The sequence below is a fragment of the Protopterus annectens genome, chromosome 6.part1 (assembly GCF_019279795.1).
Source record: "Protopterus annectens isolate FY-2018-M chromosome 6.part1, PAN1.0, whole genome shotgun sequence".
Lineage (NCBI taxonomy): Eukaryota > Metazoa > Chordata > Ceratodontiformes > Protopteridae > Protopterus > Protopterus annectens.
Window position 1 is genome coordinate 428,767,809 of NC_056738.1, and position 25,152 is coordinate 428,792,960.

Consider the following 25,152-nt stretch of genomic DNA (forward strand, 5'->3'; position numbering starts at 1 on the left):
TGCTCTCTGGAGCCTTGAACCAGGTTTCTGTCACTGCACAGATATCGATGTTCTCCATACTGAGGAGAGCTTGAGTCGTGCATCTTGAGGTTAAGACTTCTGGCATTTAGCAGCATCACCCTTAGTTTCTTGTTCCTTGTGCTGTCTATGGGGTGGGTTTGACTTTTGAGCCTTGCCTAAAAAGGCACTATGGGGTGGCAAGAGCCTTTGCCAATATCCAAAGCCCAGTGGTGACAGGTGCAAGCCATCCCTAGCGAAACGTGGCTTGTCGAGCATGTCTTCCCAGGCTGACAGACACTGGATCCCCTTTGAATGACACCAAAATTTTAGCCAATTGTTAAAATCGATCATTTTGTCTTTGTACTGTGGCATCATTCTAGGTGAGGGTAAGATGTTGCTCAAGGTCAGGGTCATACCAGCCTGGGCTACATGATCAGAGAGCTCCTCTATGTCTCTTTTCATGTAGTCCAGGGAGGTACGTCTCAGGTGATTCACACCAGCATGTACAATGACTGAGTCATATTTGTATTTGCTTTGGAGTGACCTGAGTGCTTGCGTTATGTGGCGGATCCTAGCACCCGGCAGGCAGCTCACTGTGACCTTCTCTTTATTCAGCCTCCATCTTCTTTAATACCTCCTCTGCCTTAACTCCAAAAGTACAGTTTTGTACCTACCATAAATGTAGATGTTCGAAGATCCACATTGCTGCAGTCCTTACACTTGGGTAGTCCGCTGTCCTCGGTCGGCCCGAATATCAAAGTATAAGGCTGACGTCGGTCAAGGCGCATTTGACTGACATCAGGACGTCAGGGTACAAATGCGCATGACCGACATCATATCCTCAGTCTTTTCTTGCCCCAGATGTCAGAAGACCCTAAAAATAAAGGTCAAAACCAAAAGACAGCAAACAAACAACCAACCATCCTAGCACTAAAAATATGTACAATATATACAATATACATCATATTGACAACCCAACCCACACAACCGCCTCTAACTACAGAGGGAAGGAGGGAGGGTAAATTGGACTGCAGCAATGTGGATCTTGAACATCTACATTTATGGTAGGTACAAAACTGTACTATGTTCTTCATCTCACATTGCTGCAGTCCTTACACTTGGGTAGAATCCCAAAGCAGAGGTAAGGGAGGATGGCCAAACTATAAGGAAGCAGGAGCTGCCAAAATGCCCTGCAAAACAGCAGTGGCAAAACCAGCCCTGGATTTAGAGTAAAGTGGTAGGTGATAATGCCTAGAGAAAGTATGCACTGAACTCCAAGTAGCTGCCTCCAAAATATCCTTGGTTGCCACCCCTCAAAAAGCTGTCAAGTGGCAGTAGCCCTAGTGGAATGAGGCCTAATCCCAGCTGGAATCTCCTTGCCATGATGGGAATAACAGAAAGCAATGCAAAACCCAATCCACTTAGAAATAGTTTGTTTTGACACAGGCTTGCCCTGAGAACTCAAAGCAAAAGAAACAAATAACTGCTGAGACTGCCTGAACCCTTTAGTTCTGTCCAAATAATATCGCAACTGCCTGTGTACATCTAAAGTGTGCAAAATCTTTTCCCTTTATTTTGGGGATTTGCATAAAAGTAGGCAAATGAATAGTTTGGTTTAAAGCCACACTAGAAACCACTTTAGGCATAAAGGAAGGATTAGTACGTAAAGATACCCTATCCTTATGGAAAATTAAGAAAGGCTCAACCGCCATAAGGGCCTGCAACTCAGAAACCCTTCTTGCAGAGGTAATAGCCAACAAAAAGCAGTCTTCCATGATAAAAACTTTAATTCAGTAGTAGCTGCAGGCTCAAAAGGTTGTAGAGTGAGTTTCTCCAACACAAAATTGAGATCCCAAGCAGGAGTAGGAGCTCTTCGTGGGGTCTTATATTCTTTGCCCCTCTAAGAAATTGCTTGAACAAAGGATGAGAAAACAATGGTGGGTCACAATCATAGTGAGCCGAAATTGCTGCAGCATGAACCTTAATAGAAGAGAAGGACAAACCTTTGTCCAGTAACTCAGTAAGATATTGAAGAGCCACACTTAAATTAGGCTCAGAAACATCAAAATCCTTTGCTGCACTCCAAAATAAAAATCTCTTCCATTTATCTGCACACTTTCCTTGTACTAGGCCTTCTAGCTTCCAAAATAACATTCAAAACTTGCTGTGGAAGTGGAGGGCCACTATGGTTCAAAACAGAATATGCCAGGCTGTTAGGTGCAGAGAGTGAAGCTTGACATTGAGCAAATGACTGTCCTCCTGAGACAACAGGTGTGGAATCGAAGGCAAAGGCCATGGAGGCTTCCGTACCAGGCTTCTCAGTAATGGGTACCAATGCTGTCGAGGCCAATCTGGAGCTATCAAAATCATCCTTGGCTTGTCTTGTCTGGCCTTCAGTAGTACCTTTGGGAGGAGAGGCAGAGGCGGAAAGGCATACACATGAAGATTGCTCCAATTGAAAGAAAGAGCATCCACTTTCCAAGCTGTGGGATGAAACCTTTTGTGCAAAACTTTGGCAGCTGGTGGTTTAGTGGAGAAGCGAACAGATCTATGTCTGGAGTTCCCCATGACACTGTCAATTTCTGAAATACATGAGGATCTAATTTCCACTGTGGGGATCCATAATTTGTCTGCTCAACACATCTGCTAAGGAGTTCTGTGCTCCCGCAGAAACCTTGCCTGAAGATTTAGCTGTAAACTGAGAGCAGTCTCCCACAAAATCATTGCTTGCCTGCACAGAGGATAAGAATGTGTTCCGCCTTGCTTGTTGATGTACCACATGACAGTTGTGTTGTCTGTTAGAATCAACACCTGCCCTGGAAGAAGTAAATCCTTGAAAGCTATTAATGCAAACTGGACTGCTAACATCTCTTTCAAGTTGATATGTAGATGTTGTAGTCTGGCAGGCCACTTGTCTTGTATCCACTTTCCATTCAGATGAGCTCCCCAAGCTTTGTCTGAGGCATCTGTCGTTAGAATCTGACTCGCCTCTGGCCGGGTCACAGAGAGTCCCTTGTTTAGGTGACATTCCTGAGCCCACCACAACAATTCCTTTTGAATGCAAGGTATTATTTGAATGACAGTGTCCAAATCCTGGCAGTGCTGTGTCCATACATTTTTGAGATACCATTGTAGCTTCCTCATATGCAGTTTGGCATTGGGAAGCACCAGAATACAAGATGCCATGAACTCCAAGGCTTGAAGGACTGTCCTTGCAGTCAGCCTGGACTGATGAGACAACTGATGAAAGTAAAGGAAAGATTCTTTTGTTTGTCCGGGGTCAAAAAGGCCATCTGGGATGCTGTATTCAGTCTCACACCCAGAAAGCACATGTCCTGAGAGGGTACTAGACTGGACTTTATTTCGTTCACAGAATACCCCAGGCATCTTAGCACTGCTATCACATAATCCAAATGATGAAGAAGCTCGTCCCTTCCTTGAGCCAGAATCAGGCAATCGTCCAAATAAGGATAGATCTGTATTCCTTTTAACCTGAGGAAAGCTATCACTGGAGCCAGAACTTTCGTGAACACTCTGGGCGCAGTAGATAAGCCAAAGGGCAATGCAGAGAACTGATAATGAGAAGTCCCAGCTCGAAACGCAGATACTTCCTGCAACTCAGTCTGATAGGAACATGAAGATAAGCCTCCTTGAGATCCAAAGTTACCATCCAATGATCTTTGCCCAGCAGAGGTAAAAGCTGCTGTAACATCAACATTTTGAACTTGGGAATGTCCAGATAAGTGTTGAGGATAGATAAGTCCAAAATTGGTCTCCACGTGTTCCCTTTCTTTGGTACTAGGAACAGGCGAGAATAAAATCCTAGGCCCACTTCTGGCATAGGGACCGGCTGTATGGCCCCTATTTGGAGTAACAGAGAAATTTGCTTGTGAGCCTCTATTTGTTGAGGAGGAACGTCTGGCATGCCTTTGAAAGGAGGCAAGGTATGGAAATAAAACCTGTAACCGTGGTGTATGATATCCAATACCCATCTGTCTTGGGTAATTAAACTCCAATTTTCTTTGAAAAGTGCCAACCTTCCTCCCAAAGGTGCTGCCAGACGAGAAGGCTCTGGCAGCTGAAAAGGTAGGTCATTGGGTCTGTTTACGAAAGGACTGACCCCTGCCCTCACCAAGACTGTGCAGGAGAACTCCTGTTCTAGGCCTGAAAGAGCCCTGAGCTCTGCCCCTACCACGCCTAGATCTACCCCTAGACTGGGAATCATAAGAAGGATACGTCCACCCCTTAGTAGGCCAATTTCTACTAAACTTTGGAGGCTGAACCTGCAAAAAATCTTTAACAGTCTGCATAGACTTAGCCTTGTCTTCCATTTTCTTTAAAACTGCCTCAACAGGAGAACCAAACAACACATCAGATTGTAAAGGAGCATCTAAAATCCTTGTTTTAACATGGTCAGATAAATTCTGCTCCCTCAGCCAGGCGTGCCTGCGAAGAAAGTACAGTTTTGTACCTACCATAAATGTAGATGTCCGAACTGGATAGCATCTGCAGTCATAACAACTGGGTTGTCCTGTCGTCAGGCAGCCCTTCAGTCGGCCGGATTCCAAAGTCCGGGTCCGGCTTCGGCTGATGTCGCACTTCACCCGACGTCATCTCTGTTGGTCTTCGGGTATAAAGGCATCAGCCGACGCCATTTTCCTCAGTGTTTCTTGCCCCAGATGCCAGTAGCCCTCTTGGAGGCTAAAATTTGGATGGATGCCAATGTCTCCAAAAAGATAGAGGTAAACACAAAAATAAGCATGTATGTACATATATACAAACAAATACACCATAAGACTCCCCCCCACCAGCTAGCTATTAGGAGGGTAAAATACCCTAGGAGTACCACAGAGGGGAAGGAGGGAGGGTAATCCTGACTGCAGATGCTATTCAGTTCAGACATCTACATTTATGGTAGGTACAAAACTGTACTATGTCCTTCATGGATGCATCTGCAGTCATAACAACTGGGTAGAATACCATAGCCAACTAGGGGAGGAGGATAAAACTAGATTATGGTGTGTTTAGGATCCCTTGCAGTACAGCAGTGGCAAACCCTGCTCGGGATCTGGAATATAGAGGTAAGTTATAATGCTTGGCAAATGTATGCACGGAGGTCCAAGTAGCGCCTCAATAATGTCTTTGGTTGCCACTCCTCGTAAGAAGGCTGTGGTAGTGGCTGTTGCCCTTGTAGAATGAGGTCTTATGTTCTGTGGAATTGGTTTTCCATGGAAGGAGTAACAGAATCGTATGCAATTTCCTATCCATTTGGAGATTGTCTGTTTGGAAATAGCTTTTCCTTCCCTTCCTGTTGCATAGGCTACAAAAAGTTGGTCAGTCTTTCTGCTATTTTTGTTCTGTCCAAGTAGTAGCGTAGCTGTCTATGTACATCCAAGGTATGCAGTATTCTTTCCCCTCTGTTTTGTGGGTTGGGAAAGAAGGTAGGTAGGTGGATTGCCTGGTTTAAAGACACTCTGGATACCACCTTAGGCATAAATGTAGGATTAGTCCTCATGGACACTCTATCTTGGTGGAAGATTAGGAAGGGTTGCACTGCCATTAAGGCCTGTAGCTCTGAAACCCTCCTTGCTGAAGTAATTGCCAGTAGGAAAGCAGTTTTCCATGACAGGTGTTGTAGGTCTGCTGTTGCTGCTGGTTCAAAGGGTGATAGTGTCAACTTTTCTAGCACAAAGTTTAAGTCCCAAGCTGGCAAAGGTGGTTTCCTTGGAGGTTTTACATTCTTGATTCCTCTGAGGAACTGCCTGAGCAAAGGGTGCGAAAAAACAGGTGGATCAAAGCTGTATTCTGCTGAAATAGCTGATGCATGTATCTTGATGGAAGAGTAGGACAAGCCTGAATGAAGAAGTTCGGCCAGATACTCTAGAATGTTAGGCATATCTATGTTTGACACATCTTTTCCTCTTTCAGTACTCCAAATGACAAACCTTTTCCATTTTCCAGCATAGTTCCTTCTTGTTGAAGGTCTGCGTGCTTCAAGAATAATGTCTTTAACTCTTTGAGAAAGTTCTGGGTTAGCTGTTGCTATGTGATGTTCCATGCAGTCAGTTGCAACGTTTTTAGGTTTGGATGTATGATGCTGTAGTTGTTCTGAGTTAGCATCAAAGGCATCAGGGTATTGGCCACATATTGTTCTGAGACATGTTCCTCAGCAGTGGGTACCAGTGTTGTCTTGGCCAGTTTGGAGCTATCAGGATTATCCTTGGACGTTCTTCCTTGATTTTTAGTAATACTTTGTGTATCAAGGGAAGAGGTGGGAATGCATATGCTGTCAGGCCTTTCCAGCTGAAGGAGAGCGAATCCACTTTCCATGCCAGTGGGTGTAATGTCCTTGTGCAGAATTTTTTTGAGCTGGTGATTGAGAGGTGATGCAAATAGATCTATCTGAGGCATTCCCCATTTCTTTGAGATTGTCTTGAAAATGTCCGGGTGCAGTTTCCATTCGTGGGCATCCGATGTGGTTCTGCTTAATATGTCTGCTAGAATATTTTCTTTTCCCGGTACAAACATTGCCTGTAACTGGATGTTGTAGCTGAGTGCCAGGTTCCACAGCTCCAAAGTCATTCTGCATAGGGGGTATGAATGAGTGCCTCCCTGCCTGTTGATGTACCACATGACTGTGGTGTTGTCTGTCCTTATCATCAACTGGCCCTCTTTGAGAAATGGTCTGAACCTTTGGATTGCCAGTTTTACTGCCAGCATTTCTTTTAGGTTGATGTGCAGGTGAAGTTGATCCTGTGTCCACAATCCTTGCACGCATTTGTCCAGCATGTGGGCCCCCCATCCTAGGTCTGAAGCGTCTGTTGTGATGGTCTGGCTTGCTTGACATCTGCGAAAGGGTAGGCCTGGGTTTGTCTGGCATGCCTGAGCCCACCATAGGAACTCCTGTTTTAAGCATGGAATTAGTGGGATTTCTGTTTCTAGGCTGTGACTGTGTTGGGACCATAAATTCTTTAGGTACCACTGTAGTTTTCTCATATGTAGTCTGGCAAGTGGGACCAGGATTATGCATGATGCCATGAAGCCCAAGGCCTGCAGTACTTTTCTTGCTGTTAACTTGTTCAGCTTTGTTAGTGCCAAGAAGTAAAGAGGGAGTTTTTTTTTTTTGTTTTTCTGCAGTTAGGAATGCCATTTGTTTTACTGTGTCCAATTCCGCGCCCAAGAATGTCCTTGTTTGGGATGGTATCAGCCTTGACTTTTGTAGATTGACTGTGTATCCCAGTGCTTGTAGCAAGTAGATGACCCTTTGTAAATCTGTTGTCAGCTTGCTTTTGTTGTCCCCTTGTAGCAGGCAGTCGTCCAGGTATGGGTAAATTTGTATTCCCTGTAGTCTGCAATGGGCAATTACTGATGCCAGGCATTTTGTGAATACTGTGGGCGCAGTAGATAAGCCAAAGGGCAATGCTGAGAATTAATAGTGCTCTGATCCTGCAAGAAATCTGAGGTATCTTCTGCAGATTGGTCGAATGGGGACGTGCAGGTATGCCTCCTTGAGATCTAGAGTTACCAGCCAACACTCCTTGCCCAGCATGGGAAGAAGTTGCTGTAGGGTCAGCATTTTGAATTTTGGGACAATGATGTATGTATTTAAGGCGGACAGGTCGAGAATTGGTCTCCAACTTTTTCCTTTCTTGGAACTAGGAATAGTCTTGAGTAGAACCCCTTTCCTTGCTCTGCAGTTGGCACTTTTCCACAGCTTTCATGTTTGCTAACTGCATTATCTGTTGTAGAGCCTCTGTTTTTGATTTGGAGGTAGATTTGGCATTCCTCTTTTGATTGGTAAAGTGTGGAAGTGGAACCGGTACCCTTGATCTATGGTTTGTAAAATCCACTTGTCTTTTGTTATATAGTGCCAGTTTTTGAAAATAAGGTTAACTTTCCGCCTAGAGGAGCTGCTATTTGTTCCCTGGTAGGCGGATTTAGGATTAAGTCACTGTGGTTGTGTTGATGTAGTGGCAGTGGTTGTGTCTGTGCCTCTGTTGTTACCTTGCCACTGTCGTCCTCTGTAGGCACCTCCTCTGGATTGGTTTCTGCCTCTGGAACACCTGTTTCTGCCCCTTTGAGATCTTGTGGAGTCAGGAAAGGACCAATTTTTGGCAGGCCAGTTCCTGCTAAACCTTGGGGGTTGAACCTGCAAGAAATCTTTAACCGTTTGAACGGATTTTGCCTTTTCTTCCATTTTCTTCATAACCTGCTGGGCAGGTGTACCAAACAAACTTGTCTTATCCATAGGAGCATCTAGTAACTTTGCTTTAACATGATCCGGTAAAGCTTGCTCCTTTAGCCATGCATGCCTTCTTATCACTGTGCCAGTCATGGCTGATCTAAATGAAGCCTCCAGTGCATCATAGCCACATTTTAAGGAATGGTTACTAACCTGTTGTATGTTATTTACCATTTCTAATACATATTTCTTATCAAGAGATTCATCAGTGGTTAGCTTTTTAGTTAACTGATCAAGCATAAACTCTTGGTATTGTATCATGTGAAACTGACAGTTTAAAGCTCTAGCTGAGAGAGTAGCTGAAGTGTAGACCTTTTTGCCCCATCTGTCTAATGACCTTGCTTCCCTTTCAGAAGGAATAGGGTTTTAGCTATGGTCGGCTACTGCCTTGGGACCCTGGGATATAGTTTCGGGGTCTGCAAGAGGGGCCTTGTAAAAGGTGGTGATGAGTGTCTGGCACCCTGTAACATCTGTCTGGTTTGGCAGGGGCTGGAGGTAAAGAATCTGGAGCGGAGCAGACATCATTGAAAGCATCATCCACCACAGAAAGAACAGGAGGTATAGCTAAGGGCCTGTGTTGTGGAAGGTGCAGAAAAGTCCTAAGTCTTTTTCTGGAGTCTGAAAAATCCTGTTGCTGCCATTGGAACTGCTCTCGCATGGCATGTAAGGTTTCCCCAAAGGAAAATTCTTCTGGTGGGGAAGCAGCTGGAATGGATTCTTCAGCATCAGAGTCTTCAAAATTAGAGAAAGGAGCCTCTGGCTGATCAGTTATGTCTGATTCATCGGCTGAATCATCAGATGACACTGGCTCAGGGGGCTCTGCCCTAGGTCTCTTCTCTGGGGGCTGAGAGGCCCTGTCTGGGTGAGATTGAGATCCTCTAATTAATGAAATTAAATCTTCTGCCAGAGTAAGCATTTGAGAACTAGAGGAGGGCCTGGTTGAAGGGGTTTAACAGGCACTGATTTAGTAGTCTTGGCTGCTTTAGCCCTGGCGAAGGCCTTAATGGACATGGCTGCTGGAGGCCTAGCAGCACCACGTGCTGGGGTAGAGACATCCAAGGGAATGGTGTCTGATAAGTCAGTGGCAACCGCCGTAGTGGGTATAATTTCTGAGGCCGATTCAAGAATGGTAGCAGGGGCCTCAGTTGTAGAGATAGATTCAGCTGTACTTTGATCAGTTTTCTCGGTTTCGCCGAAACCGAGACACTTCCGTTTGCTTAACCATGGTTTCAGCCGAAACCGCGGACCGCGAGTGTCGGTCTTTATCTTTGCATTTTTTGGCAGATTGGGTAGTCGGAGGATCCGACGGCATAATGTACGCAAAATCAGAACCGAAAAACTGTTCAGCAAACTCCGACCGACGCCTAAGCGTTCGTCGGTTGAAAGAAGCACAGGCCGAACAGGCTGCTACGTCGTGGGCTGGGCCTAAACAAGGCAGACAGTAAGAGTGGAAATCTTTATGAGGTATTTGTTTCCCACAGGTTAAACAATTATTAACTTTTTCTGACATCGGCTGAGGCAAGAAAGAGTCCCCAACGGGGTACTTAGCTTTAGAAATCTTCGAAGTAGTATTCGGTAGAAGTAATCTCTGGATCCGACCGACCGGCATTTGCGAACAGCTTCTGCTTCGGGCGCCACGCGGCAAGAAAGACTGAGGAAAATGGCGTCGGCTGATGCCTTTATACCCGAAGACCAACAGAGATGACGTCGGGTGAAGTGCGACATCAGCCGAAGCCGGACCCGGACTTTGGAATCCGGCCGACTGAAGGGCTGCCTGACGACAGGACAACCCAGTTGTTATGACTGCAGATGCATCCATGAAGGACATCTGACCCAGTGGCAGCCACCCTAGACGAGGCCTGTACAGCATCAAAACCACATTGCAAAGAATGCTTACCCACCTGTTCAGAAACATGTACTAAATCTTGTAACTCTTTACAATAAATACCTTCCGCCAGAGCATCAACCTTAGACTTCAATTGTGAAAGGAGATAGTTTTGGTATTTCAACATGTGAAACTGGCAATTCAAAGCCCTCATAGCTAGAGTGGAAGAAGTATAAACTTTCTTTCCCCATCTATCCAAGGCCCTGGCCTCTTTATCTGTAGGAACCAGATTCTTGACAACAGAAGCCTTAACACCTTTAGGCCCCTGACTAACAGTTTCTGGGTCTGCCCTAGGACTCTTAAAAAGATACTTATGAGCTTCAGGCACCCTGTAATACCTATCCGGTTTAACAGGAGCAGGAGGCAAAGAATCAGGATTAAGAGAAGCCTCTGTAAAAACATCTTCCACCACATCCAAAACAGGAGGTATAGCCAAAGGCCTATGCTGGGGTAAAACAAAATTCCCTAAGCCTTTTCCTGGAATCAGAGAAGTCCTGACCTTCCCACTTAAAATGCTCCCTCATGGAATGAAGAGTTTCTGAAAAAGAAAAATTCTCAGGAGGAGAAGCAGAAGGAGTAGAATCATCCACATCAGAGTCAGAATAAGTAGAATACTCCTGCAAGTCTTCAGCCGAAGACTCTGAAACATCCAAAGCCTGCTCAAAACTCCCTAGCTCAGGCTCCACCCTAGGTCTCTTATCAGGAGGGGGCAAAGAACCCCTAATCAAAGTAATCAAATCTTCTGCCATTTTAAGCATATGCTTCTTGGGCACAGTTCCTGAAGAACTAGGGGTGACACCAACTGAAGCTAAACCTGGCCTGCCTCTAGGAGAAGCCTTGGAAACAGAAGGAGAGGGCCTAACCACCCTAGGAAGGGAGGGGAGTATAGTAACCTGAGAAGCCCCATCAGCCTGACCTGCCTCCTGAGAGGCCACATCCTGCAATAACAAAGTCTCTCCCTGGGATCCCAAAGAAACCTCGGTGGAACCACCGCTCCACCGACACCTCTAAAGAACCGGCGTCCGGTGCGGACGGTTCTTCTAGCCTAGGCTTAACAGCTTTGTCCTTGCGCTTCTTGGAAGCGGGCGAGCATCCGACGGCATTTTATAATTGCACCGCTTCCCGAAGACTAACCTGGCACAATCTAACCTTCTCTTTATAGTGCGCTTATTGAATCTAGCACAAGAGCAACACCCAACAACATCGTGCTCAGGCCCTAAACAAGGAATACACAAAGTATGATAGTCTCTATGCGGTATCTGTTTCCCACAAGAAATACAATTATTCACTTTTTCTGACATCCGTAAACCACTGAGGCAAGAAAAAACTAAAATATTCCCCAACGGGGTACTTAGCCAACTTTGACTCGGTCTGAAACTCCGAAATCGAAAAATTTCAGAACGCCAACCGGCACTTGCAATGCTGCTTCTGCATCGGACCATGCGGCAAAAAAGACTGAGGATATGACGTCGGTCATGCGCATTTGTACCCTGACGTCCTGATGTCAGTCAAATGCGCCTTGACCGACGTCAGCCTTCTACTTTGATATTCGGGCCGACCGAGGACAGCGGACTACCCAAGTGTAAGGACTGCAGCAATGTGAGATGAAGAACATCAGCACATCCCGCTGCAAAGGTGCATCCAATAATTTGACCTTAATATGATCTGGTAACGTATGTTCTTTTAACCAAGCATGCCTTTTAATGACAGAGGCTGTAACTGCTGCTCTACAGGAGGCCTCTAAGGAAACAAACCCACATTGCAAAGTATGTTTTCCCACTTGTTCAGCTGCATGCAATAAATCCTGCATTTCTTTAAAATTAAGAGGATCTGAATCTGGAAGCATCTTTTGTTTCAACTGAGACATCAAAAATTGCTGATATTTTAGCATCTGAAACTGGCAATTCAAGGCTCTCATTGCTAAAGTTGCAGATGTATATACCTTCTTTCCCCATCTGTCTAATGCTCTGGAATCTCTGTCTGAGGGAACTGGGTTTTTTGCTGATGAGGCCTTAATCCCTTTGGATCCCTGAGAAATAGTTTCAGGGTCAGCAACAGGGCTTTTGTACAGAAATTTGTGAGAGTCAGGGACTCTGTAATATCTATCAGGTTTAACTGGGGCTGGGCGTAAGGAGTCAGGGTTTAAACTGGATTCAGTGTACACAATATCTAAAACTGGTGGGATAGCAAGGGGTCTGTGTTGAGGCAATAAAAGGAAGTCTCTGAGCCTTTTCTTGGATTCTGAGTAATCCTGGCCTTCCCAATGGAAATGTTCCCTCATGGTATGTAAGGTCTCCCCAAAGGAGTAGCCCTCAGGCGGAGAGGCTGATGGAATTGATTCCTCAGCATCAAAATCCTCATAAGGGGGTAAAGAATATCCTAGGTCTGAGGATGAGTCTGAGGAAATGGACACCTGGTCGGAAGATTCATAGCCTGCATCGTGTCTGGGCCTTTTATCAGGAGGGGGATGGGACCCCCTGATCAGGGTGATTAGGTCTTCGGCCGTTTTTAGCATTTGTTTCTTAGGCATGGAAGCCTGTCCTGGAGAGAGTTGTGTCTGTTTCTTTGCTTTTAAGGAGGGCTTAGACTTAAGCAGAGGGTTTAATAGTTAACTGGGTAGGTCTGAAAACACCCTCTGTAGCTGTGGATTGCTCAGCTACTTCGGTTCCCTCTGTAGGGTTAGGATCGGAAAGCTGAAACCCTAGTGTGTCCGAAGGCCCAGCCAGCTCCACGTGGGAGTCGGAGGAAGCCTGTGGTTCTGTGGAAGCGGTTGTCAGGGGCTGCGTAGGCGCCTCGCTGAAAACCGGAGAACCGGCGACTGGCCTAGAAGAGGCCCCGTCAGTTTTGGGTCTCGCATGCCTGTCCTTGTCCTTTTTATACATTCCGCTCGTCGGAAGTTCCGACGGCATGGTGTAATTGAATTTTCTCCCAAAATAATGTCGGGCAAAATCAAACCGACGTTTAATAGTGCGCTTGTTAAATCTAGCACAAAACCGATAACCAGTAACATCGTGGTCAGGGCCTAGGCATGGAATACAATAGGAGTGGTAGTCCTTATGAGGTATTTGCTTCCCACAAGAAATACAATTATTAACTTTTACTGACATCGGTCTGAGGCAAGAAAAAGTTTCCCCAACGGGGTACTTAGCTTTTTTAGAAGACATCGTTTCTGGATTCGGAATGAAAATCTCAGGGGTCGGCCGACCGGCACTTGCGAACTCCTTCTGCTTCGGGCACTGCGCGGCAAGAAAGACTGAAAAAAATGGCGTTGGCTGCATCTTATATACCCGTCGCACTGACGTCAGGGAGGAGGCGACAGCAACCGATGTCGGACCAAGACTTTGGAACTCAGGCCGACTGGGGAACTGCCTGACGGCAGGATAACCCAAGTGTAATGACTGCAGCAGTGTAACACGATGAACATCTGCCAACTTCAGCAATAATTTGCAAATGAGCCTATTTCACTAGGATGCATGCAGGTGATTATATGATCACTGTCCCTCAATAATAGATGGCAATTAATAAAAATCAACAGTAAAAACATTCTTAAGTAACAGAGACATTCTGAACAAGGGCAATGGAACCACAGGGCGGGGGGGGGGGGGTGAGCGCCCTCCCACTTTTACAGCTGTAGGTTGACCAGGAGGCTTCAACAATTATAAAAAAAAAAAAACATCTTCACTCCGCGGTGCAAGCATCTTCTCTTTTAAGGAAGACCATGTGTGTGTTGCATGCTCGCACACCAATGAGGATGTAAATATACATTCCGCAGTTGCGAGCAGAATTTAAGCTAGCAGTTCTATTGAGAGAAGGTAAATGCGAGTGTGCACGTGTGGCTGCTCGGTTGAGAAAGAAGGTAAGTGTGCGTGTGTGTGTGTAATTTAAACTGTTTGTTTCTGTATAAGAGAAAACGTGTGTGCATATGTAAGTGTGTGTAAAATGCATCTATTTCTTAAAACAGTTGTTTCTAACCTAATGACATAGAACATGTTTACCCAGTACCACTGTACTCCATACCTCACTTTCATTTACTGCAGTTCTTTTTTTAATGTTGACACTTCTGTTGCACTGCCTTTTTTTTTTTTTTCAACTATTGTAAGACTGATATCGCACCATATGCCCTCGTAGCTGTCATTATACTCCCAAGTATTACATGCGAAAAAATGGGCTTTTAGACCTAGCTCACATATTCTGTTAATAAAAAAAAAAAATCGATAAATAAGAAAACAAATGAATACTGGAACAGTGCAGTGACATGTTGCTTTGTAAATTGTTCTATTGTCTTTAAGATTGTTGAAAACTATACAGAAAATGCACACCAGTATCGCACTGTACTTGCATATAATCCCTGCTCCCTACATTATTTGACTTTGAACATAATATGCCATATACATGAACACCCTACTATCCAGGAAAAAAAAGTATTGTTGTATAAAATCTTACCATAACTTCAGATGTCCTTCTCTTCTATATGCTGCTGTACCCATAACATAAGGGAGTCTTACCTCTGGTCGATTCGCGTACGTCCAGCCATTTTACAAATGATAGATGCTACTGTGAAGGTGTGTGAGACATCCCACATCTCTTTCTGCAGATGTCAGTCATAAACAGACATTGGGTACAAAACCGACATCAACACACACCTATCTCACACTGTATGCTTCCGGAATTAGCGACTACAAAGTGGGTACTCAGGAGTCAGGCAAGTGTCAGGGGGAAGGCGAGGTGGGAAACTATACAGCAGCATATAAAAGAGAAGGACATCTAAAGTTATGGTAAGATTTTACACAACAATACTATATCCTTCTATTCATATGCTGCTGTATCCATAACATAAGGGAGAGTGCAAAATCTCCTATTATTAGGATTTGGGGGGAAGGAACAGAAGAATTTTCCACAAAGCCATGAAGGATAGCTCTGGTAAAACCTGCTCTGGCCCTAGAAATAATATCCAACTATTGTGTTTGGTGAAGGTATGGACAGAGGATCATGTAGCTGCTTCTAAAATGGCACCTGTATCCCAACCCTTAAAGAAAGCCCCATAGGAGGACACTACCCTAGTGGAGTGTGCTTTACTAGGAAGGGAAGCCTTCTGCCATTAGCTGTATAGCAAAAGGAGATGGGTTTACAGATCCAAGAAGATATGGTTTGCTTGGAAACAGGGTGTCCCAGGGCTTTTGGGTGGTAGGAGACAAAGAGCCTGTCTGATTTATGGATGGAATTGGTTTTGGCCAAACAGTATCTGAGTTATCTATGTACATTCAAGGAGTGTAGCATCCTTTCTGAAGGGTTTGGGGTGAAATGAAGAAGGTCGGAAGGTTAATGGCCTGATTCAAGGAAGGTTCATTAACAACTTTGGGCATGACGGGTTGGTTAGTACATAAACAAACCTTGTCCTTATGGAAAACTGTAAAAGGATGCAAGGCCATGAGGGCTTGCAGTTCAGAAACACTTTTGGTAGCCATTAATTCGGCCAGGAGTATAGTTTTCCATGTACAGTACTGGAGAGAACAGTCTTTGGCTGGCTCAAAGGGTGACAGTGTCAACTTTTCCAGAACAAAATTTAGATCCCAAGGAGGAGGAGGAATGGGCTTCCTTGGAGGTCTAAGGTGCAGAACCCCTTCAAAAATAGCTTAACTTCTAGACTAGAAGACAGAGGTGAGGTGAGTGGACGGCATGCTGAGATGGCAGATAAGTGGGTCTTATTTGAAGAATAAGGCAAGCCGGACCATCAATTCACACAGGTACGACAAAACTACTGGAGGTTCTATTGTCAGTGGTTGTAAATTTTGTTTTTGACACCAAACAGAAAACTTCTTCCACTTAGGCAGATGCCTCTTCCACTTGGGCAGATATGATTTTCTGGTAGTTGGTTCTCTGGCCTCCTACAGAACCTGAAACATGTCCTCTGTGTGTAGGTGTCTGAAGGGAATAAATGTCCTATCATCCACAATGTAAGGTTCAGTGTGGACAGTTAAGAGGTGTATGAGCGTTTCCTTTTCCTGTGTGAGCAGGTCCATCTGGTGGGGTAACTTGTGGTGACTGCCCTTGGTTTGATGATGTAATATGGGGGAACCAATGCTGCCTTGGCCAATAGGGGGTCACCAACAAGATTTGTGGTTGTTCTTTCTGAATTTTCAGCAGAACATTTTGTGTGAATGGGAAGGGGGAAGGGGAAATGCATAAGCGTACAGCCCCTTCCAAGGGAATTAAAGAGAATCCACCATCCATGCTTCGGGATGTGGTACCCTGGAGCAGAAGGCTGGAAGCTGTCTGTTCATGGGGAGGCAAACAGATCCACATCCGGAATACCCACTGATGGACCAGGTCCAGAAACACATCCCTGTTTAGCATCCATTCAGGTGATTGGGTCATGGTCCTGCTTAGAGTATCTGCCATTACATTCTCTGCTGAAGGTATGTAGACAGCTAGGATACTGACTTGTCTCTGCAGGGCGATTTCCCAGGCCTGCAGAGCCAACCTGCACAAGAGGTAGGACCTTGTCCCCCCTGTTCGCTGACATACCACAGCACAGTGGTATCATCTATGTACCAACCTCAGTATGCCTGACAGAAGATGATCCTTGAAAATTTGGAAGGCTAATATCAAGGCTAATATCAAGGCTCTCATCTCCTTGATATTGATGTGCTCCCTGTGTTGGGTCAGGGTCTAGGAGTTTCTTACTTTCCATTCTCCCAAGGTTGCTCCCCAACCTGTGTTTGAAGCATCTGTGAACAGGTCCTGACTGGGGGGCAGGGGTTGTAGGGGCAGGCCTGTGTTGACCTTTACCTGGGCTATCCACCAATCCAATTCCCTGACGGGGCTTTGACAGGGAGTAACCCCTTGAAATAAGTAGTGAGTGATAAATTTCTGTCTGGAGGAAGACAGGCCATCATTTTTCCTGTTAGGATCCTATATCCCAGGAAGACATGATCCTGTGAGGGTAACAGGGATGAATTTTGGACGTGTATGGTAAACCCTAGACTTTTCAAGAGGGAAATTCTAGATGTTGTAAGACCAACTGAACGGACAGGGCCTGGAAAGTACAGTTTTGTACCTACCATAAATGTAGATGTTCGAGTGTACACCCTGCTGCAGTCATCACACTTTGGTTATCCTGTCATCAGGTGGTCCCGCAGTCGGCCGGAATTCCAAAGTCTTGGTCCGGCGTCGGTTGCTGTCGCTTCTTCCCTGACGTCAGTGCACCAGGGGTATATATAATGCATCCGACGCCATTTTCTTCAGTTTTTCTTGCCCCAGATGTCAGGTGCCCCCAAAAAGGTGGTCAGTAATTCGTACCAAATTAAGTAATTTTTACACAAACACAAAATCCCTCCAGCTATAAGCAAATACATCAGGAAGGTATTGTAGAGATTTAGCCAGTTAGATCAGAGGGGATGGAGGGAGGATAACCTGGACTGCAGTAGGGTGTACACTCGAACATCTACATTTATGGTAGGTACAAAACTGTACTATGTTCATCGTGTTACCCTGTTGCAGTCATCACACTTGGGTAGAATCCCAAAGCTAAGGATGGGTGGAAGAGTTATAGAGGGTTAGAGGAGGCTAGAAGGCCCTGCAGAACTGCAGTGGCGAAGCCAGCTCTAGTCTTAGAGTAAAGTGGTAAGTGATAGTGTTTGGTAAAGGTGTGTACTGAACTCCAAGTTGCAGCTTCCAAAATCTCTTTGGTTGGAACCCCCCTGAGGAAGGCTGTAGATGTAGCTGTTGCCATGGTAGAGTGGGGCCTAATGGTAGCAGGAACTGGTTTTCCATGATGGGTATAGCAAAAACGAATGCAATGTCCTATCCATTTGGAAATGGTTTGTTTTGATATAGCCTTCCCTTGTGAAGCTGTAGCATAGGATACAAAGAGCTGGTCAGATTTTCTGAAAGCCCTAGTTTTATCCAAGTAGTAACGAAGTTGCCTGTGAATGTCCAAGGAATGCAGGAGTCTTTCTCCTTTGTTCTGTGGATTTGGGAAGAAGGTGGGTAAGTGGATGGTTTGATTTAAAGCCACACTGGAAACCACCTTAGGCATGAAGGAAGGATTAGTTCGTAGAGAAACTCGGTCTTGATGGAAAATGAGGAAAGGTTCCAATGCCATTAGTGCCTGCAGCTCTGAGACTCTTCTAGCTGAAGTTATTGCTAGCAGCAGGGCAGTCTTCCATGATAGGAACTGTAGATCTGTAGAGAAAGCTGGTTCAAAGGGAGGTAGCGTAAGTTTTTCTAGAACAAAATTGAGGTCCCATGTTGGTGTAGGTGCTCTCCTGGGGGGCCTAATGTTTTTTGCCCCTCTGAGGAACTGCCTTAGAAGTGGATGCGAAAATAAGGGTGGATCCGTGTTGTAGTGGGCTGAAATAGCTGATGCATGGATTTTAATGGAAGAAAAAGAAAGTTCTTTGTGCAACATCTCAGTTAAATACTGTAGCATCTCAGGTATGTGAGGCTGAAGTGTGTTTTGGCCTTTATCTTGGTTCCAGGCACAAAACCTTTTCCATTTGTCCGAATAGGCCTTCCTGGTGCTGGGCCTCCTAGCTTCCAGAATAACATCCATAACTGCTTGGGAAAGAGGAGCTGGCTGGATGCTTAGGTGATTTGCCATGCAGCCAGATTTAAGGTTTTGAGCTGGCTGTGAAGAATCTGATTGTTTTGCTGTGTGAGCAAATGGGCAATTTGTGGTAAAATCCAAGGTGGGCCCTGGGCCATATTCCTCAATAGTGGGTACCTGTGCTGGCGTGGCCAGTCTGGGGCTATGAGTATCAGTCGTGGTCTCTCCTTTCTGACTTTCAGATGCACCTTTGTGAGGAGAGGGGAGAGGCAATGGAGGGAAGGCATATACTGTCAGGTTTTTCCAACTGAATGAGAGTGCATCCACTTTCCAAGCTTGATGGTGAAGTGTCCTTGTACAAAATTTTGTTAGTTGATAGTTTTGAGGACTGGCAAACAGGTCTATGTCTGGAAGGCCCCATTTTTGAGTTATCATTGCAAAGACTTGTGGATCCAGTTTCCACTCGTGGGGATCCATGATGTTTCTGCTGAGGTCGTCTGCCAATGTGTTCTTTTTTCCTGGCAGGAATTGAGCTTGTAACTGAACTTGGTAAGCCAGAGCTGTGTTCCACAAGGTCATTGCTTGCCTGCATAGAGGGTAGGAGTGTGTACCCCCTTGTTTGTTTATGTACCACAGTACTGTGGTGTTGTCCATCCTTATTGTAAGTTGTCCTGGATGTAATAGATTCTTGAAGGCTGTCAGAGCATTCTGTACAGCTAGCATCTCTTTCTGATTGATGTGCAGATTCCTTTGATCTGCAGTCCATACGTCTTGAACGCACTGTCCTGCCATGTGTGCCCCCCAGGCATAGTCTGATGCATCTGTTGTCATAGTTTGCCTGGCTGGGGGCAAAGTGAAAGGCTGACCCTTGTTGAGGTGACATGCCTGTGACCACCATAGAAACTCCTGTTGTAGGCAGGGAATGAGAGATATCATTGTGTCCAAGCTGTGGCTGTGTTGAGGCCATACGCTTTTTAGGTACCACTGTAATTTCCTCATATGCAGCTTTGCAAATGGTATTAGTAGTATGCAAGATGCCATGAAGCCCAAGGCCTGCAGAATTTTTCTTGCAGGTAGTTGGGTCTTTGTTGCCATTGTTTTGAAATATTGAGTCAGTTGTAGTTGTTTGTCTGGCGTCAGATAAGCCTTCTGGGCCGTTGTATTCAAGCTGGCACCCAGGAATGCCATATTTTGTGAGGGTACTAGTTTTGATTTCTTTTCGTTTACTGTGTACCCCAGGCAACTTAGAAGATGTTTTACAAAAGCCAGATGTTGTAAGAGGATGTCCTTGCTTTCTGCTTGGATGAGGCAGTTGTCCAGGTATGGGTATATTTGAATTTCTCTTTGTCTGTAGTATGCAATTACTGGTGCCAGGCATTTTGTGAAGACCCTGGGCACAGTAGATAAGCCAAAGGGCAGTGCAGAGAATTGGTAATGGGTTGAACCTGCAATGAAACGGAGGTATCTTCTGCAACTTTGTCTGATAGGGACATGCAGGTATGTCTCCTTGAGGTCCAACATTACTAGCCATTATTTCTTGCCCAACATGGGAAGAAGCTGCTGTAGTGTTAGCATCTTGAATTTGGGTACTTGTAAGAAGGTGTTTAGAATTGAAAGGTCCACAATTGGTCTCCAGGCATTGTCCTTTCTGGGAACTAGAAAGAGTCTTGAGTAAAATCCTTGGCCTTGCTCTCGAGTAGGTACCAGTTGAATGGCTCTCATGTCCATGAGAGCTGTAATTTGTTTTTGTGCCTCTGTCCATTGATTTTGTGGCAGGTTTGGCATTCCACTTTTCATTGGCAAGGTGTGAAAATGGAATCTGTATCCTCGTGAAATTATGTCTAGGACCCATTTGTCCTTTGTTGCAATGTGCCAGTTGTCTGAAAAAAGTGCGAGTTTTCCTCCCAAGGGCTCTGCCAAGAGAGTGTTGCTTGGCTAGATGAGGTGCAAGTCATTGTGTTTGCCTTCTGGTAGTTTGGGACCTGTCTTCTCCTCCCTTCTGTGTTGCAGTGCCCCATTGGCGAGGTTTGTAATGGGCTTATGGTTGTCCTCTGCCTCTTGGACGTCTGTATTTACCCCTCTGTGGTCTGTCAGTAGCTGGAAAGGACCAATTTTTTGTTGGCCAATTTTTGCTGAAGCGAGGGGGCTGTACTTGTAGGAAATCTTTGACTGTCTGCATAGATTTTGCCTTATCCTCCATTTTCTTTAAGACTTCTTCTTCTTTAACTCCAAAAAGAACATCCTGCTGTAAGGGAGCATCTAGAAGCTTTGCTTTAACATGATCAGGCCGAGTTTGTTCCTTTAGCCAAGCATGCCTACGTATAACAGACTCAGTAACAGCTGCTCTGCAGGAAGCCTCCAAAGAATCAAACCCACATTGTAAAGTATGTTTGCCCACCTGTTCAGTTGCATGCAACAGATCCTGCATTTCTTTCAATTCAGACTGTTGAGGAAGTGTGCTCATTTTTTGTTTTAACTGAGACATTAAGAAATTGCTGATATTTTAGCATGTGAAATTGGCAATTTAGTGCCCTCATAGCTAGAGTGGCTGAGGTGTAAACCTTTTTCCCCCACCTGTCTAGTGCTCTGGAGTCCCTTTCAGAGGGTACAAAATTTTTTTGCCATAGAAGCCTTAGCCCCTTTGGGACCCTGGGAGATAGTCTCTGGATCAGCAACAGGGCTTTTATAAAGAAATTTGTGGGAATCAGGCACTCTATAGTATCTGTCAGGTTTGGCCAGAGCAGTAGGCAGAGAATCTGGGTTCAAACTGGATTCTAAGTAAACATCATCCACAATGTCTAAAACTGGGGGGGATGGCAAGAGGTCTGTGCTGGGGGAGTAAAAGAAACTCTCTGAGCCTTTTCTTTGAGTCAGAGTAGTCCTGACCGTCCCAGTGAAAGTGTTCCCTCATAGTGTGTAAAGTTTCCCCAAAGGAGTAGTCTTCAGGAGGAGAAGCTGAGGGAATAGAATCCTCAGCATCAGAATCTTCATAAGGGGAGAAGGAGTAATCTTGGTCCTCAGAGGAGCCTGAGGAAATAGACACTTGTTCACAGGAGGCATAATCTTACTCTTGTCTAGGCCTTTTGTCAAGTGGGGAATTGGGAAACCTGATTAAAGAGATCAAATCTCCAGCCATTTTGAGCATCTGTTTCTTAGGCATGGAGCCTTGAACTGGAGACTGAAGTGCAGTCTTTTTAGATTTAATAGGAGTTTTAGTCTTAGGATACGTTTTTATGGTGAGTGTCGTCGGTCTGAAGATGCCTTCAGAAACCGAAGGTGTTTCTGCAGCACCAACATCTTTTTCAGCAGTGTCATCGGTAGGGGCTAAACAAAATGGCTGCGTCAGCCTAGTACTCTCCGCCAAAAGCTCCAAAGCGGTCTCGGGTTTCAGATCTGCGGTAGTCAGGGGCTGTGTCGGAGCCTCACTGAAGACCGGTGAACCGGAGACCGGACCAGCTGAGGCCTCGGAGTCTGGCTTGGGTCTATGCTGCCTGTCCTTATCCTTGTGTTTTTTGTGCACGCCGGTAGTCGGTTGCTCCAACGGCATAGTGTAGTTAAATTTTCTACCGAAGTAGTGTCGTGCGGAATCAAAGTGTCTTTTTATAGCACGCTTATTAAACCTAGCACAAAAACGACAACCAATGACGTCGTAGTCTGGGCCTAGGCAAGGTGTGCAGTAAGAATGAAAATCCTTATGAGGTATTTGCTTCCCACAAGAAATACAATTGTTAACTTTTTCTGACATCGGTCTGAGGCAAGAAAAGTTTCCACAATGGGGTACTTAGCTTTACTGAAGACTTCGGATCTGAAATTCGACTTTGAAAATCTCAGGAGTCAGCCGACCGGCACTTGCGAACTGCTTCTGCTTCGGGCACCGCGTGGCAAGAAAGACTGAAGAAAATGGCGTCGGATGCATTATATATACCCCTGGCGCACTGACGTCAGGGAAGAAGCGACAGCACCCGACGCCGGACCAAGACTTTGGAATTCCAGCCGACTGCAGGACCGCCTGACGACAGGATAACCCAAGTGTGATGACTGCAGCAGGGTAACACGATGAACATCAGTATATTGTCCAGATAGGGGAAGAGTTGGATCCCCCTTGTCCTGACAAAGGCAATGACTGGGGCTAGACACTTTGTGAACATTGTTGGGGATGTAGAGAGACCAACGCAGAACCCACTGCGAAGCAGAGGACTTTCCTGAAAAGGGGATTCACTGGGATGTGCAAGTAGGTGTCCTTTATGTCCAAGGATACCAAGAAGGCCTGGGGAAGGATTAGGGGAAGCAGGATAGGAAGAGTGAGCATCCGAAAGGAGGGTAACTGGAAGAAGGTGTTGAGATGGGACAAATCCAAGATTGGTCTTCAGGGACCTTCTTTCCTGGGAACCAGGAACCTCCTGGTGTAAAACCCCTTTTCTCGTACATGAGGAGGTACCTCTTGAACTGTGCCCTGAGAGAGGAGTTCCTGCAGAACACGAGGGAAGGAAGCCAGCTGATCTCAAGGGGGTTGCGGAATGCCTTTGGGAGTGGGTCTGGTTTCCCATACTATGAGTTATCCCTGTTTTATGACTGACAGGACCAAAGAGTCCTGGGTGCATATCCAGCCTTAGGCATAGGCCAACTAGGTGGCCGCTTAGGGCACCGCTCTAATAAAGGCACTTTTTCAGTATTTATTTGGTGTAGGTAGACCAGGATGGGGGCACCGTGTGGTGTGGTGGGGGGGCCATGGAGCCCTTTTGCCTAGGGTGCCAGTTGACCTAAGGCCACTCCTGCCTGGGTGACCTAAGGCCACTCCTGCCTGGGTGATCTGTTTCCAAGTAGGGAAGGACAGGGAGAGAAGCATGGAGAGAGGGGTGTCTGGATTCAATGCCTGGTAGTCACAGGCTACCAGGCTTAGCCTGAAAGGGCTGTTTAGGAACAGGAGTAGAAGACGCAGACCTAGAGGAAGTCATGGTATCTTTTGCCTTTTGCCTTTGGGGGCATTTATCTGGCAAGCCTTCTCACAAAGGAGGTTTTGGCTGGATAGTTCCTTTGAAAGTGTGGAACTAGGGAGACAAAAATGTGTCTCAGATCCTGGAGCTCCTTACTCTTCTCCTGAAGGTCCATAAAAAGTTCAACAGCTGCTGATCCAAACAAGGCTTTGTTGTCCAAGGGAGCATCCATGAGCTTAGACAATGTCATCAGGGAGAGGCTGCAACCTAAGCCAGGAATATCTCCTGATGACAGACCCTGAGGCAGCAGCTCTAAATGAGGCCTCTTCTGCAACATAACTGCACTTGATAAGAGTGCTTAGTTACGTGAGTGCAGGAATTCAAACGATTAGAGATTTTTTCCTAGGCCGGGGAGTCAGGGAAGTTACCCTTGCTTAGCTACATCACAGAGAAGAGTCAGTGAGTACTTGGCCATGTGAGTCTGGTAGTTAATGACTCCCACTGCTAAAGTAGCAGATATGTAGACTTTTTTGCCTAGGCGCTCCATTAAACTGCTCTCCTTGTCAGAGTGAAGGAGGTGGAAGGGAGTCATTTGGAGGTTTTATCTGCAACCACAGAAATGGTGGAAGGGTCTACAGAAAGAGCCTTGAAAAGAAATGTAGCATACTCGGGGACTTTGTAAAACCTGTCTGGGTGCTTAGGTCCATGTGGTTAGGAATCTGGGTTTTTTGAGGCAGCCAGGAAAGCATCCAAAAAGGCAGGATGCACTGGAGGGACTGCAGACGGGTTAGGGGACTCCATCTGTAAAAGGTCATAATACCTCTTTTGAGTCTCAGTGACCTGGCTGCAGTCTCAGTTGAAAAAAATCTTTCATCTGTACAACAGTTTCCCCAAAGGAAATGTCTTCTGCTGGAGAATCTGCGCCACTGGACTCCTCCTCTGAAGAAACATACTCCAGAGGGGAAGCAATCTGAGAAGTGTAAGTAAGGGATTCATCCCCTGATGAATCCTCTTCAGAGGAGACGTCAACAACAAGTTTACCCTTAGGGGTAGATGAGGTAGGGACATGGACCGGAGCAGAAGCCTGGCATAATTCAAGAAATGCATTTCGAAGGCCTTGAGTAAATGCTTGCCAGTCAGGAGCCTGGTCGGAGGGTGCAGACATTGGAGGAGGAGCAATATGCTTAGTCTTTTGCTTCTTTTTGTGGGTCTCCCATACCAACATATCAGAGATGCAGGGATGGACGGCACTCCATGATACCCGAGGAAACATCCTCGTGAACTATAATTTGAGAAACCCCATGCGGGCTTTCTAAAATGATGAACCTAGGTTCCATCCCCCTGGAGCCCGAGTGGGATGCCTGCGACTCCTTCTGCGACATGTCAGTGGCTTCTTTGATGGCCTCCTCCTGGGTACCCACCAAAGCAAGATCCGAGGATTCCGGCTTGGACTCCAGGCCTTCACTGGCCTCGAGAGGTTTGGCTGGAATAGAGGGTGCAACAGTAGGGTCGGGCCGCTATTTTTTTTTTTGGCCTTTTTAAT

The 25,152-nt window shown here is 45.7% G+C and overlaps 1 protein-coding gene across 1 annotated transcript in view; it reads right to left on the bottom strand.

The window, feature by feature from the left end:
* The window catches only part of INO80D (INO80 complex subunit D), a 1,521,357-nt gene that overhangs the window by 723,842 nt on the left and 772,363 nt on the right, over window positions 1–25,152 (bottom strand). The window lies entirely within an intron of this gene.